Below are 13,919 nucleotides of genomic sequence, written 5' to 3'. Positions count from 1 at the left end.
CCAGATATCTCATTAGTGTGTAAGTGTAAACCACTCGTCACACAGTATACAGTATGGTCTCTAGCTCACCCTCCCAGAGAAATATTGCCACTAGATGGGGTAGAAGTGTTCATACCAGAGTGAGCAATCTTTCATCTGAAACATCTGAGCAACTAACTTTAACTGAAAGGCAAAGAGGCAGAAAGAGAGGAAGAAAAACACAGCCAGTGTTCACCCCCACCTTCTTTTTTTGCAATGGGGGAGAGGGTCCTCTTCTTTTTGAAACAACCTCTACAAGTGGAAGCCACAGTAAAGAGCCCCAGGCCTGAGCTCTCTTCCATCTCCAGAGGCCTACACCGGGAACCCACTCTCTTCCCTGTAGATCACACTGCAGATGTGAGGGTATTCCTTGCGTAACTCCCTCTATAAATGTTCTCTCTTTTTCTCCTACTCTGTCTCCCCTTCACACGCAATAGACGTGACCGACAGAGGGAAGCGAGGCAGACGCCATGTTTCCCGAGAAAAAGACGACTGGATCACTGAACCTGACATCCGGATGCCACACAACAGTTCTTTTTGCCTGGGGAAAACAAGAGTTGAAACTACAAGCTTTGAACCGGAGGCAACACAACAAACAAAGGATTCCATGTACTCTAACATCTGGGGATATAAAAAAACACTGAAAATAACAGACTCATGTTCAATGAAGTGAATGTGAAACATTCACTAATGTGAGCTTGTTGTGTTGTAACACAGGGTTGGGAACCTGTCAGACTATAGAGTTATGTCTATTGTTAGATCAAATAAATACACAAATCTGAAGTTTTTTAATGTACATTGCATATGGTTTAGTGATCTATAGCATATTCACATTCAAAAAACAAGCAGCGCAAAGGACAGACCCAAAATTAGACTACTTTATATTGTAAAAAAATAACAACAACAAAAAAAAACTGTCAGTTAACATAGGTTCTATTTTCCATAGATTGATCTAGGCTACTTTGTTCCAACTTTGTGGCAACAGATTAGGACAGACTTTGCTGTTTCATCATGACAATGCCTGCACAGAAATCATGGTTAAAAAGAAAATGGCTTTCCGAATTTGGTGTTTGGTAATCTATAAACAGAGTCTGCATTCACATGTAGAATCTGTAGGCAACGAGGCAAGATTTTGGCATCGGAAGCGTTCTGGTTTCCATTTGTAGTCCGAGTAGTATTGGCCAATCACGTTCAAGCAGGTTTTGGTTGAATGCAGGTAAACAGTCCGTGTGGAGAGCAAAAGAGGTCGAACGCATTGGCCGAAATCTCAATCTCGTAACTCACCAGCCTTCCTCTGAGGATGATTTAACTTTTTATTGGTTTAAAATTAGCTTTTAAACTAGCTACTTTTGAAACAATCCGGTCGTACACAATATCCACTGGCTACACCAGAACCCCAGAAATATAGCCCCTTGACCCCAGAGGCTTATCCGTCATCAGGCTGACAGCCGATGGGTTCCGAGATTTGGTGTTTAAAAACTTGACTAACCCTGTCTTCCTGAAATACGTAATGAAGAAACATTTTTAACGTGTATCTGCAAAATCTCCAACACTTTAACATATTTTGTTTGTTTCCCCTAAAATAACTGCCAGTAGTAATAAAATATCCACTTGTAGCAATGTTTTTACATTTGTGTTTAGGCACTCAAAGCATGATAGTATTGTCATTTTTTGCAGGTATTTCATCATAAACCACAATATTATATAAAGTAAAGTTTTGATGATGATGATGGTGCTAGATGAAACGTCAGGTGATTGCTAAAGTTTTATAATTCTTCTTGGGTTGGGCATGAATGACAGTACCAAATTTCATGGCAATCCATCCAATAGCTGTTGAGACATTTCACTAAAACACACAAATATCAACCTGCTGGTGGCCCTATAGAGGAAAAGTCATGGGATCACCAAAGTACATGATACATCATCTGGGGGCCATGACTGTCCGTACAAAATGTTGGGCCAATCCATCCAATAGTTGTCAAGATATTTCAGTCTGGACCAAGGATGCAAACCGTGGTCTCCAGTGTCCAGGTCCTCACTTTGTATGACCATGATCAACCCTGACCACCTCCCTACGATTTCTGTGCAGTACAAGGACATAACACTTCCTTGACTGGAAAAAACATTGGCAGTGAACAGATTTGCAGACAGCAATTACATTCCCTTCAAAATGCATTTCACAAAACAAATTAGTCATTTCTGGATGACAGGGTTGGATTGGCTTGCCCTGACCTCAAACCCCATCCGACACCTTTAGGATGAATTAGAACTTCAACTGTGAGCCAGACCTCGTCACTCAACAACAGTGGCCAGCCTCACTAATGCTCTTGTGAGGCTCTTTTCCAGAGAGTGGAGGCTGTTACAGCAGCTCATGGTTTCGGAATGTGATGCACACCAATCATATATGGTTGGGTGGTGTGTTCTCATACACCGTTCGTAGCTATACCTACGAAAAATAATACAATGTAATTCATATACAGTATATCCCAACAAAATCAATTTATATGTAATCCATATAAATGTGAACCAGGAAGTATAAAAAGGGACAAATGCTGTGTAGCAAGGAGGTTGTGGTGAATGGATGGGTCAAAAAAAACAGCGTTCGTACCCCGTGTGAAACCAAAAGTCAACATTTATTTATTCGTCACGTAACTTCCATACTCAAGTTACGCCACTTCTGGAGTTATTCTAACCAAAACCACAATCTTTTCCTAAACCTAAGTAGTTTTGTTGCCTAAACCTAACTAAGTAATTTTGTTACTTAAACCTAACCAAGTTGTTTCCTGTGAAGATGGAATATCTGAACAGACTGGAGTGGAAACTGACACGGGCGTCACGTGTTGCTGGACATTCGTAGGAAAACGCACGAAAATGGCAAATAACTTTTTCGGAAGACTTCATACGAACCATTGTATGAGGACACGTTCAACAATTCACTGTCTGGAATAGGCCATATTTGTACCTGGCTATGTACAGGATGCTCATTAAAGACATGTAGATTACAATTTCATTAAATATAGATCCAATGTTAGTTTTTTATTTCAAACAGATGACACTGATTGATGGAATATTTATATTCCTTTGCCACCTTTTGAAAAAAATAATTCCGTATAATTGGTGCCACTGTGTGTAAGGACCCCCATGTCGCTCACATTAAAGTCATCCACACAGGGTGGCATTTTTTCTACTATCTGAGGAGAAATATCCAAGTGGCTCTGGGTCTGTTCTTGCTGCAAATCCCACTTTATCCCACCGTGAACATTTCTTCACAGTGAATGATGTGTGAATGAGTGATTTATCCCACTGTGAAAAAAAATTTCACAGTGGGATAAAGGTTATCTCTGGCTTAACCAGACCCCTTACAGTGTCGAGGATTGCACTTTTGTACAACATTATTAACAGTCATTGCTAATGCAAGCCATTGTTACAGTAATTATTGTCTGCAGAGTGTTACAGCTGGACTCATATTGTGTACAAGAAACTAAAAGTGCCTCTATAGCTTGTAAACTTTTGTCTTTATGCTGAAGAACATTGTGTTCACTTAAACAAATTCACCTTTTTATATTTTTCACACCACATCCTGAAATAAAACTACACCTTACTGAAGATATTTACAACCATCGATCCAGAGCCGGCCCGGGGAGCTGGAGCAGATGGTAAGTAGCCAACGAGTGACTGAGCACGGCCTCGTTGCGATAAACTATTGTTATAGTCCAGAATAAATTAGCTTTATGACCATAAAGCATTCCGAATGGGGGGGGAGATAAATCAAGGCATCTTAAGATGATTAGACATCCATTCATAAAGTCTCACTCGTGTGCACTTTTGCATGCATGGCCACAACTCTTTGTTTACTCTCATGTTTCTCATTATCCCACATCCCGCAGTCCCACACATTACAGATCCCACAATCACAACACTCCAATCAGATGATTTTTTCTTTCCATTTTCAAGTGTCCAAATAAGCACTCAGAGTGGGAAAAGATGAAGAAATGAGAAGAGATGAGATGAGTCAAGGCGTGTTTTCCAAACTTGTTACTGCATGCTGCTGCCTCTTGAATGTTGTGCAGTTTCAAAGTGATATTTATTTCTATTTTTATTTAAAACTTTGGAAGAAGAAGAAGAAGAAGAAGAAAGAAAGAAAGAAGAAGGTATACTTAGCACAAACTGGACCTATATACATGTCAGAGAGATTGTTTGCCTTATTTTATTAAATAATCACACGCGTCTTGTCCTTCGTGACAAGACACACACACACACACACACACACACACACACACACAAGCATACCTGGAAGCTTTATAAATACAGCTTTCATTTTAATTCAGATATATTGTACATTTTTTATATGATTTTTGGGGGGATTTTTATTGTAATTTTCTTCTAGGCCATATTTATGCTTCTTGATTTTACTTACTTTTATTTTTAATTTAATTTTCCCGTATTAAGCTTATGTTATGCACCAATACACCAAAGCAAGTTCCTTGTATGTGAAAACCTATTTGGCAATAATCCGGATTGTGATTCTGAAACAAGGCATCGGTGTGCTTCCGCTGGATCAACCACCTGATTCCCACACCCATTTACTTCCCAAATTAGTCTCTTAGTATACAAACCAGCACATTGTCACCTGCTCCTTAACAGATTCTCTACTGAGTCTTCCTTGCATTCAAGCCTTTTTGCCTGTTTCCTGGTTTCTTGAACCCCTGACCAACTCTTTAGTCATCGACAAGGTGTTGAAAACCTTTCTATGGAATTTAGTGTGGAAATTGATGATACTCAAGAGAGAAATCATATTGTTTTTTATTTGATTTTCTTTACAATTATAACCCTGCCACTGGTAAAGCTCTACAAATAGCCAACTCATCAGTGGATTTGTCCAACATTTCTGTAATGTGTAATTAACATCGCAGCATATAGCAGATGCTCATGGGGCTTTATACTTTTAGTCGTGTTCTCATCAGTCAAGTCATTGGCACCACCAAATGATGTACAGATAATGAATGTGCTGGAGAAAGACACAAGTGGAAAGGGTATTGATCTTTCTCCATCCCACTCATTAAGAAGTCTCTTCTGGAGTATTTTCTACTTTCCAACACTTGCTGCACTAGCCTTTTCATTGGGAGTGTTTGATTGTGGGGTGCTGTGTACCAAGATGGACTCTCAAAGGAGTCAAACTCCACTACTTGCACACAAAATACACAAACCCTCTGATACTGTATCGTTGAAAGCAAGACAAATCATGTTTCTCAATTTGCTTGTGCATTATTTATGTGTAAGAAAGTATGACTTATGTGTTATCAAAGATGTTCTCTGCATTGGCTTGCGTTTGCCCATCTTGCATTGCATTGAGTTCTCTCAGCCACTCTAAATATGTGCTAAGTAATCTGAAATTCCTAGTATAGTGCAATGTGCAGCAATATGTAATGCTGACCCTAAAGTGGAATATTTACTGCTATTGTGCATGTAGGTTGAGATCTTAAAGCTGCAGTAGGTAGAATTGGAGCAAATATGATTAAAAAAAGTTATTTTTATAAAATGGTTACTATATCCTGACAGTAGTGCAAGAGACAGGTAATCGGGAAAAAAAATCATGTGCCTCTGTGTCCTCTAGTGCTCCTGATCTTGCATCTGCAAGATTTCACAGACCGGAGGAAAACAACCAGTCAGAACCAAACTGGATCCTTGCCGTCTCTGAGCAGCTGTCAATCACTCGAAAACTCTTATCATAGGGTCAAACTAGGCAGCGCAGATCAAATATGAATTCATATTTTGTTACTGTAATGCCTATTTCTTGCGTAAAAGTGAGAACTTTGTGACCCAGCCGCCATGTTGAGATCAGTTGAGGAAATACCAAGCACTGCCCACCAGCCAGAGCAAATTTTCTCATTTTACAGCTAAACAGTACACTACAAGATGTTTCTGAAAACATTTCATTTGAGAAATAGGCATTACAGTAACAGAATGTTGATTCATATTTGATCAGCGGTGCCTAGTTTGACCGTTTGATCGGGGTTCATGAGTGATTGACAGAACACTTGAATTACAATATGCTGAAAGGTTATTATGGAATTTTTGCCCAATGATACCAAAAACATTCTGCCTACTGCAGGTTTAAAGCACCTTGATCACCTTCAAACACACAGAGACGCTTACACCATGCAAGCTTTATTTTTTAAATGATCGTACCTTAATGGATTTATCACTTTCCTATTGGGTTAAGGCTTCGAACAAAAAAGTAACTATATGCTTACTTGTTAAAGTGTTTTTTCTGCCTTGTAAATAACAAAAATAACTGGGGATGGATACACTGACAAAGTTTATATGCACACTAATTTTCCACTATTATTCTGAATACGTATATTCTGAATTTGATAAGGGTCATGTAAACAGCATATTCTGTTTGGACATTCTGAATAAGGCCGTATTCCGTATGGAGCATTTTCCAATTAAGACATGTGGGATATGCAGATATTATTTGTTTTTTAGGAGCATTCTTTTGACATACACTGCGCATTCTCAATATGCGTCTCAATTGGGGTTTGTATGGCAGTTTGCGACACACGGCCAGCACTGCGTTGTACACAAACCAACTAGCTGACAGTTTGCAGAGATGCCCAAAAGAGAAGCCCACTTTTCTGGTCAGAAGCAGAAACACACCTACTTTAAACATTATGAAAGCCCTGGATATCAACAAATATCGCAACGCCGACCTTTTCAAGGAGGTGGTTGAAGGAATGAAAGAGGGAGGCCGTGTCAAACAATTCCACCACCAGTTACGTTAATTGAAGTATGCATGTAAACAAAAATATTAGTGGAATATTTATTTTCATTAGCCATGTAAACAGCTTAGTAGGAATATTGTCTTTTTCAGAATAAGGGCAAAATTGTTTTGTGCATGTAAATGTAGTCACTGTGAGATTTTTCAACCTTGCCTTGTTATAATCACATCAATAACAAGGAAGTGGATACAAGGGGAAGGTTGAGCTTGTTGATTAAAGTTATGACTAATCTCTTTTCACCCACATTCAATTTTCCGCTGAAATAAAAATTGTGGATACGTTTATCGAATTTTTGCCTGAACCTGAACCCTGAGAATTTTGCTATGATTTTAATATGAGAGTAGACAGACAATCATTGATCGCAGTAATTTAAAGGAACAGTATTTAACATTTCATGGGATCTATTAGCAGAAATGGAATATAATATTCATAACTATGTTTTCATTAGTGTATAATCCCTGAAAGTAAGAATTGTTGTGTTTTCGTTAGCTTCATATCTACACAGGGAGCGGGTCTTCTTCACGGAGTATGCCATGTTGCTCCGCCATGTTTCTACAGTAGCCCAGGACGGACAGAACAAACACTGGCTATAGAGAGAGTTTTTTGTGTTTTTACGTTACCTGAAGGCCACCGTAGTTCTCTGACACACTTGTGAAACTGCGGCAACGTGAGCAGCAGAGTGAAAAACGGTGATACTGCCAGCCGCCGTCTGACTTCCGTTGTTCTTAATGTCGTGTTATTCTGGTAAGGATGGCCTCTGAGCGAGGCGAATGGCGTACCACGGTTTTGCACTTGACAGCTCACTTTACCGCAATCTTGGAAATAAAGGAGTGAGCACAGGGGTATTTAGTTGGTTGCAATCTGCAACCACACCACTAGAAGCCACCAAACACACTGTACCTTTAAGTTCAGATCTGAGTTTATGATTATACATGTAGGGACCCAGCATCTGGCTGGTTTCAAGTGACCTCATGACCTCAGTAACCTGATCCTTGACCACAGGACTCATCTCAGCTCTCATTGGCTACAGTAACATTTCACCCAGAGGTGTGAAATTCACACAGAACAAAACCAGAGGAATGTCCTTTGTTCCTCCTCTTTCGACTCTTTGCTCTTCACCTCCTGACACAAGCTGACCAGCTGCTGGAGGTGACCCACAGCTCTTTCTTCTCATCTGCTCATCTCTCCTGACGTGTGAGAGGTGAGCTGCTGCGCTCTCTCTGCTCTTCATCTCCTCAACCCAGGCTGACCTGGTTGAGGTGAACGGCTCTCAAGTCCAGAACTTGCAAAACAGTTCTGGTTCTGATCAATGGCCTGTTAGGAAACAGCCATTGCAACCAAGGAACCAAACGGCAGACGACGCGAGTGCTCTGCCCTTTCCACCAGCTAACTTCAAGCTATCAAGCAAAGAAAGCACCAAACTAACAGCAAAGACGACCTCTTTGACTTGGAACCACAACTTCAACACATGGAATCACAAACCCTTTTCTTCCATGGATTGGTAACGTACTGGGCCTTAGCATTAGCAATCGCACAGGGCTGAGCAAGACTGTCCAACTTTGATTTCTAGAAAGTACTTGTATTGATTTGGTTTAATGTTATTCATTGAGTTTGACTGCGGTGATTTATCTGTATTTGATTTTTGGGTAACTGGCTTCGCCACATCTGATGTGTTTAGTTTATGCTTCACATAGACAAGGTTTTGCATGCAAACTAACCATCTTTTCTAACCCACTGCATATCTAACACACATAAAGATCACATACAGAAACTGTGAATTAGTTAAACATAAACATACAGCTTCAGATAATCTTAACCCCACATCACCCCCCTCTCTGTCCTTCTTCTCAGAAGAACAAAGAGGTCATGTGGTGACATGCTGATGGCCATCTTTGATTCCGCCATCTTTGATTCCGCCATCTTTGATTCAGCCATCTTTGTAGTTTTACAGTGCCCGCCATTTTGTTTGTAGGCCATACAGACATTTTGAGACAAGAACCCATCTTGTTCCCCCCCCCCTCTCTCTCTCTCTCTCACACACACACACACACTTTGTTTGGTTTGTTTAGTTTAGTTATTTAGTTAGATTAATATTGTGTTTTGAACCTTTATTAACTTGTAAATAAATGTTTGTGGAATATACATGCTGGTCTCTTTAATGTTGCACAAGAGTGAATAATGCCAACCTCTGCTATGTCAAGAACTCCGATATCCTTCAACCTTTACTATCTATTTTGGTTATAGTTATTAATTTAATTATTAATCAACATTCCAAATTGATAGTTTAGCCTATATAATGAGACTATATTAACGTTTTGGTCATTGGTCCCTGATTCCAGGGTGGTGCCCCGTTTATTATTAATGTTTATTGATAATCTTTATTAATATTAATAATTATATTATTATTTATTAATTAATTTGCTAATAACCAAAACCTACCAAAGTAGAACCCCTACATACACAAGATTTGTAGCTTGCTAATGATGTGAAAATCCATATGACAGTATTTCCAGCTCTTCTTCTTTTGCACCAAAGATATGTTTTTTTTCCGTATTTAATTGAATCCAATACACGGATGTGTTCAGTGGACTGGTCTAGTGTTTTTTGGGTAAATTCATAATTTCACATAATTTGGCCTAACTGAGGCGTGTAACAATAAAATGAGCAAAGATTTGTCAGCTGCTTTTGGTATGCCATCATAAAGCAAGATATGGAAGTAACCGATTAATGAGTTTGTCATTTCACTGTGGTGTGTCCATCTGTAATTTCTACAGTGAAATCAAGTGTAATATTAGATTGTCATTGTGTGATTGAGTATTTCATGGCTCAAGATGAGCTTTTTTTTTATAAACATGCCAACCACCATTCACCAGCCATATCATTTGCAGACGAGTCAAAGCACAGGTGACAGACTGTGCCTCCCGAAGCAAATCAATTGGACTCACTGTGCTGTGCACCTGCCAGGGCGCTGCCATGGAGAACACCTCTCTCATGAAATATACAGAGTGATCATCATCATACCGAAGGAGAAGAAAACCCTCCCTGAATATGTATCTCTCTTTCATACACTCATAAACTTTGCAGCGACCTTAGCTGTGATTGACAAACCAGCACTAAACACAATGGTATCCCTGTGTACATAGCACACACACTCACTTCCATCAAGCGAGCAGTCTACAGGGAGAGGGTTGCTCATTTACTGGCTGGATTGTCATTCAGAGCTGTGGTGTAGAAGGATCAATCCTCCTAATCAGTGAATTAATAAGGCTCTCACAGTCCGGTTATCAGGCAAGGTTGTCAGAACAGAAAACAGAGAGTGTGATGCTTTAGTGCCACACATCCTTATTGCAGCACACGCGGACATGCTTGAATGTAAAATCAGGTTTACAAGTATCCCTTTTCATCAGACACAATATACATTACATATTTAAGCTCAGTGTCAAAGAGCTTATTTTCTCTACTCCCAGTATGTAATTTACTTGAGTTAAAGTTGGGGTATAGGCAGAATGTTTCTGGCATCATTTGGCAAAGATTTCATAATAACCTTTCAGCATATTGCAATTCAAGATGCTCTAAGAGAAAACTTCTGCACCTCCTCATGCCTCTGTTTTCAGGATTTAAAAAATCTAGACTGTGACAGGAGACTTTGGCCAATCACAGGTCATTTCAGAGAGAGAGAGAATATGAATCAATATTCTGTTACTGTGATGACTATTTTCTCTCCTCAAATGTATTCGGAAACATCTTGTAGTGTAATTTTTAGCTGTAAAATGAGAAAGTTTGCTCCAGCTGGTGGGCGGTGCTTGGTATTTCCTTAACTGATCTCAAAATGGCGGCCGGGTCACAAACTTTCTCTCTTTACAGCTAAATAGTCCACTACAAGACGTTTCTGAAAACATTTTAAGCAGGAAATAGGCATTACAGTAACAGAATAGTGATTAATATTTCGGAGTTTGCGAGTGATTGACAGCTGCTCAGACACGGCAAGGCTCCAGATCAGCTCTGATTGGTTGTTTTCCTCCGTTCTGTGAAATCTTGCAGATGCCGTTAGGATCACCGGAGGACACTGGAGGACAACGGAGGACACAGAGGCACATGGTTTTTTTTCAGATTACCTGTCTCATGTACTACTGTCGGGATATAGTAACCGTTTGATAAAAATAACTTTTTTCAATCATATTTGCTCCATTTCTACCTACTGCTGCTTTAATATTGTTTTATATGCTGAGAGGAAGGTGCACTTTTCTCTAGCTCATCTGTTCAACATTTGTATGAGCCATGAATTTGTCATGTTTGAGAAAAGCTTGTTCACTTCATGTGTTTATTCTCTCTGCTTACACATGTTTTCTGTAGGGAGACTTTAACTTCCTGACCTGCCATACACTTTAAGAAGGAGTGCAATTCCTCTTTAAAATGTCTTGGTGGGTGATTCTCCTGCCATAATGTTAGTCAGTTCCCTTATTTGGAAATGACTAACATTATCAAAGAAGGGAATGTTTACTGTTTCTCTACTTCTCTAACAATATTACTTAATACGTGTGCCTTTTTCGAGGGTACATTTGATTAAAATCTACTACCAATTGCCTCCAAATGAGGGGAGATTGATGCCACCTGTGTACGTGGCACTAATTCCAGAGCTCCTCCCTGATTGGCCACAGACAGCAGGTGACAGGGTATAAAAAGACTCAGAATGCAGCAATCTGGTTGGCCTGTGTTTTTCACTCTCCAGGGAAATGGAGGAAGGCTAGTGTTTTGTGGACCGGAAGGTTTTTTCCCTCATTAATTGTCTGCAGAGAACCCTGAGCAATAAACCCAATGACATGGTTTATGTTTTTTCCTTTTTGTTGCTGGTCTAAATAAATTCTGTTTTTCTGGATGCCCGCATGCTACCAACCATCCTAAAGTTCAACACTCAGCCTCTCTATTAATGAGCCAGAGCTAATATCAGACAAGAATTATGTTTATTCATATTAAAGCAATAATTACACATTATGTCTGGCCCTTTAAACATCAGTATTTCTGCTCTCGTCTTTGTGATATCTGCATGCTGTCTGTGTGATTGTGTGCCTGTGTATCTATGGATCTAGGCACGTGCACAGATGGACCCCAAGTGGTGCTCAAGCACCTGCCCTTTTGGACACTGACTAGATAACTGCCCATTTTGCAAAACATTGTTTTCTATTTTTTTTCAAATTTTTTATTTTTGTTTTTAAATTTGGCCCATTGCATCAATTCTCAATTAAAAGCGTGTTGTAATGTCCGACAAATGCATTTGAGTTCTAATGCTGTGAGACCACACAAGCCCCTACCCCCTCCATCTTTGACTTCCCTTGTAACAGCCAGAACTGGATTTACGCATACATCAGACCGGCACATACGGGTACTTAGCAAAAAGTCAAGACCTCACCCCGTTTTGGGGGATAGAAAACCGTAGAGCCCATAGACTTCAATGCAATTTCACGTATGTTTGGATTGTAATTTTGCCAAATTCTTATGCATTCATCTCTTGTTAACCAAACGTTTGTTTTATACACATCTAAAGATCATTTTGCAATCTTGCCTGAATGGGAACGTTCGCGATACATTGATAAATTAAGGTTGATCGCCGCCATGTCCTTTCAGTCTTCCCCCGTCCAACACAGTGGCTGGATATTGCTTCTATGATGATGACGCAACGCTCTATAGCTTGGAGCCATAAAGTCTCTCTATTATATATTTTTTAGGACATGGCAGGGGAACAAATCAGAGATCAGCGTATTTGGATTTATTGTTGGTGCAACCAACTACACAACAACTCTTCGGCATAGCATTATTACTATTACCTGTTCGTTTAAAGAAGTCTTTACGTCTTTACACTGTTAACATCTACAAGGGACACGGGATTGTTTGTCCCTAAAAGGGGGCGTAGTCATGCCAGCCTACTCTGGATGACGTATTGCTGGTCTCATGTATAGACTAGGCATTCTAGGCACATGCCTAGGGCGTTCCTGCCATGAGGGACAAGGCGGCCCCAGAGCACTTTCCCTGTGCATTTACTGTCGCCCCTGATGGGTTTATATTGTAGTTAATGGAAAGCCCGGTGCATCTCATACTGACGTAAAAGACTGCCTTGCGCGACGGTATCTAACGCTGACGATCCTGACAAAGCGTCAGCATTTGACGTCCTGGGAATGAAAACGGGCTGGTCTACTACTAGTTAGCGGGTATAGTGTCACTGTAAAGCTAGTACTGGGGAAATGATTTGTTATATCTAGTGGAGTGGAGTGGAGTGAGAACGGCTGCCCTAAACAAGATGGTCTAGACTTACAGGTAGCAAAGGGAATTGCTCAGCAACAACAAACTGTAGATCACATACCTTTCTGTTAGCCAGCAATAAGGAGCACAGGACATTATAGACTGAGTAGTCCAAATCAGGAGAAAAGTGGGAAAATGCCAAACAACAATAACATGGTTTGTGATCCTGCCCCACATTTCAGACAATGTCCCATGCATAGTCTCCCACTGCGTCAATCCCCCCATTTCAAAATAGCCATTGCTCTATGATTTTGTGTTGACTTTTCATGATGTTCAGGAGAGATTCTCTGAGCATATTCACAATCCTGCATACATGCTTATTGAAACACACTGCTCTGTACTTCCACTTAGGAGGAAAACAAGCCTAGACAAGATTCTGCAACTAATAATTTAGGGCTTGTCAGCCGCACAAAGAGTCGGCTTCTCTGCAATTATCGGTCCCTTTATGCCGCGGTCAGGTGCAGATTAGGTTGAATTCACAGCGAGTGCATGTAGTTAGCTGCTCTGATTGCAAAGACAGAGATAGTATGAAAAAGGGAAGAGAGTAAACAATTTCTGTTCCAGAAGGACAATTTGCTTTATAGCCTGCAGTCATTAAAACACTTGAAGAAGACACATGAGCACTGAGCAAACAACAAACAAACGGAAAACTAATCTACTATAGAACGCACTGAGTACAACCACGTTGGCTCACTATTAACAGTTGTTCAGTAACTGCTGGAGTAAAGCAGATTTAAACCTACTGATAACACATGTGGAAAGTTTACATATCCCCTCTTTTCAACCAGAAGGGAATAACCATGGCTGAAGAGGTGGTTGAGGATC

The sequence above is a fragment of the Sebastes umbrosus genome, chromosome 4, assembly GCF_015220745.1.
Source record: "Sebastes umbrosus isolate fSebUmb1 chromosome 4, fSebUmb1.pri, whole genome shotgun sequence".
Taxonomy (NCBI): domain Eukaryota; kingdom Metazoa; phylum Chordata; class Actinopteri; order Perciformes; family Sebastidae; genus Sebastes; species Sebastes umbrosus.
This window is presented reverse-complemented; position numbering follows the sequence as displayed.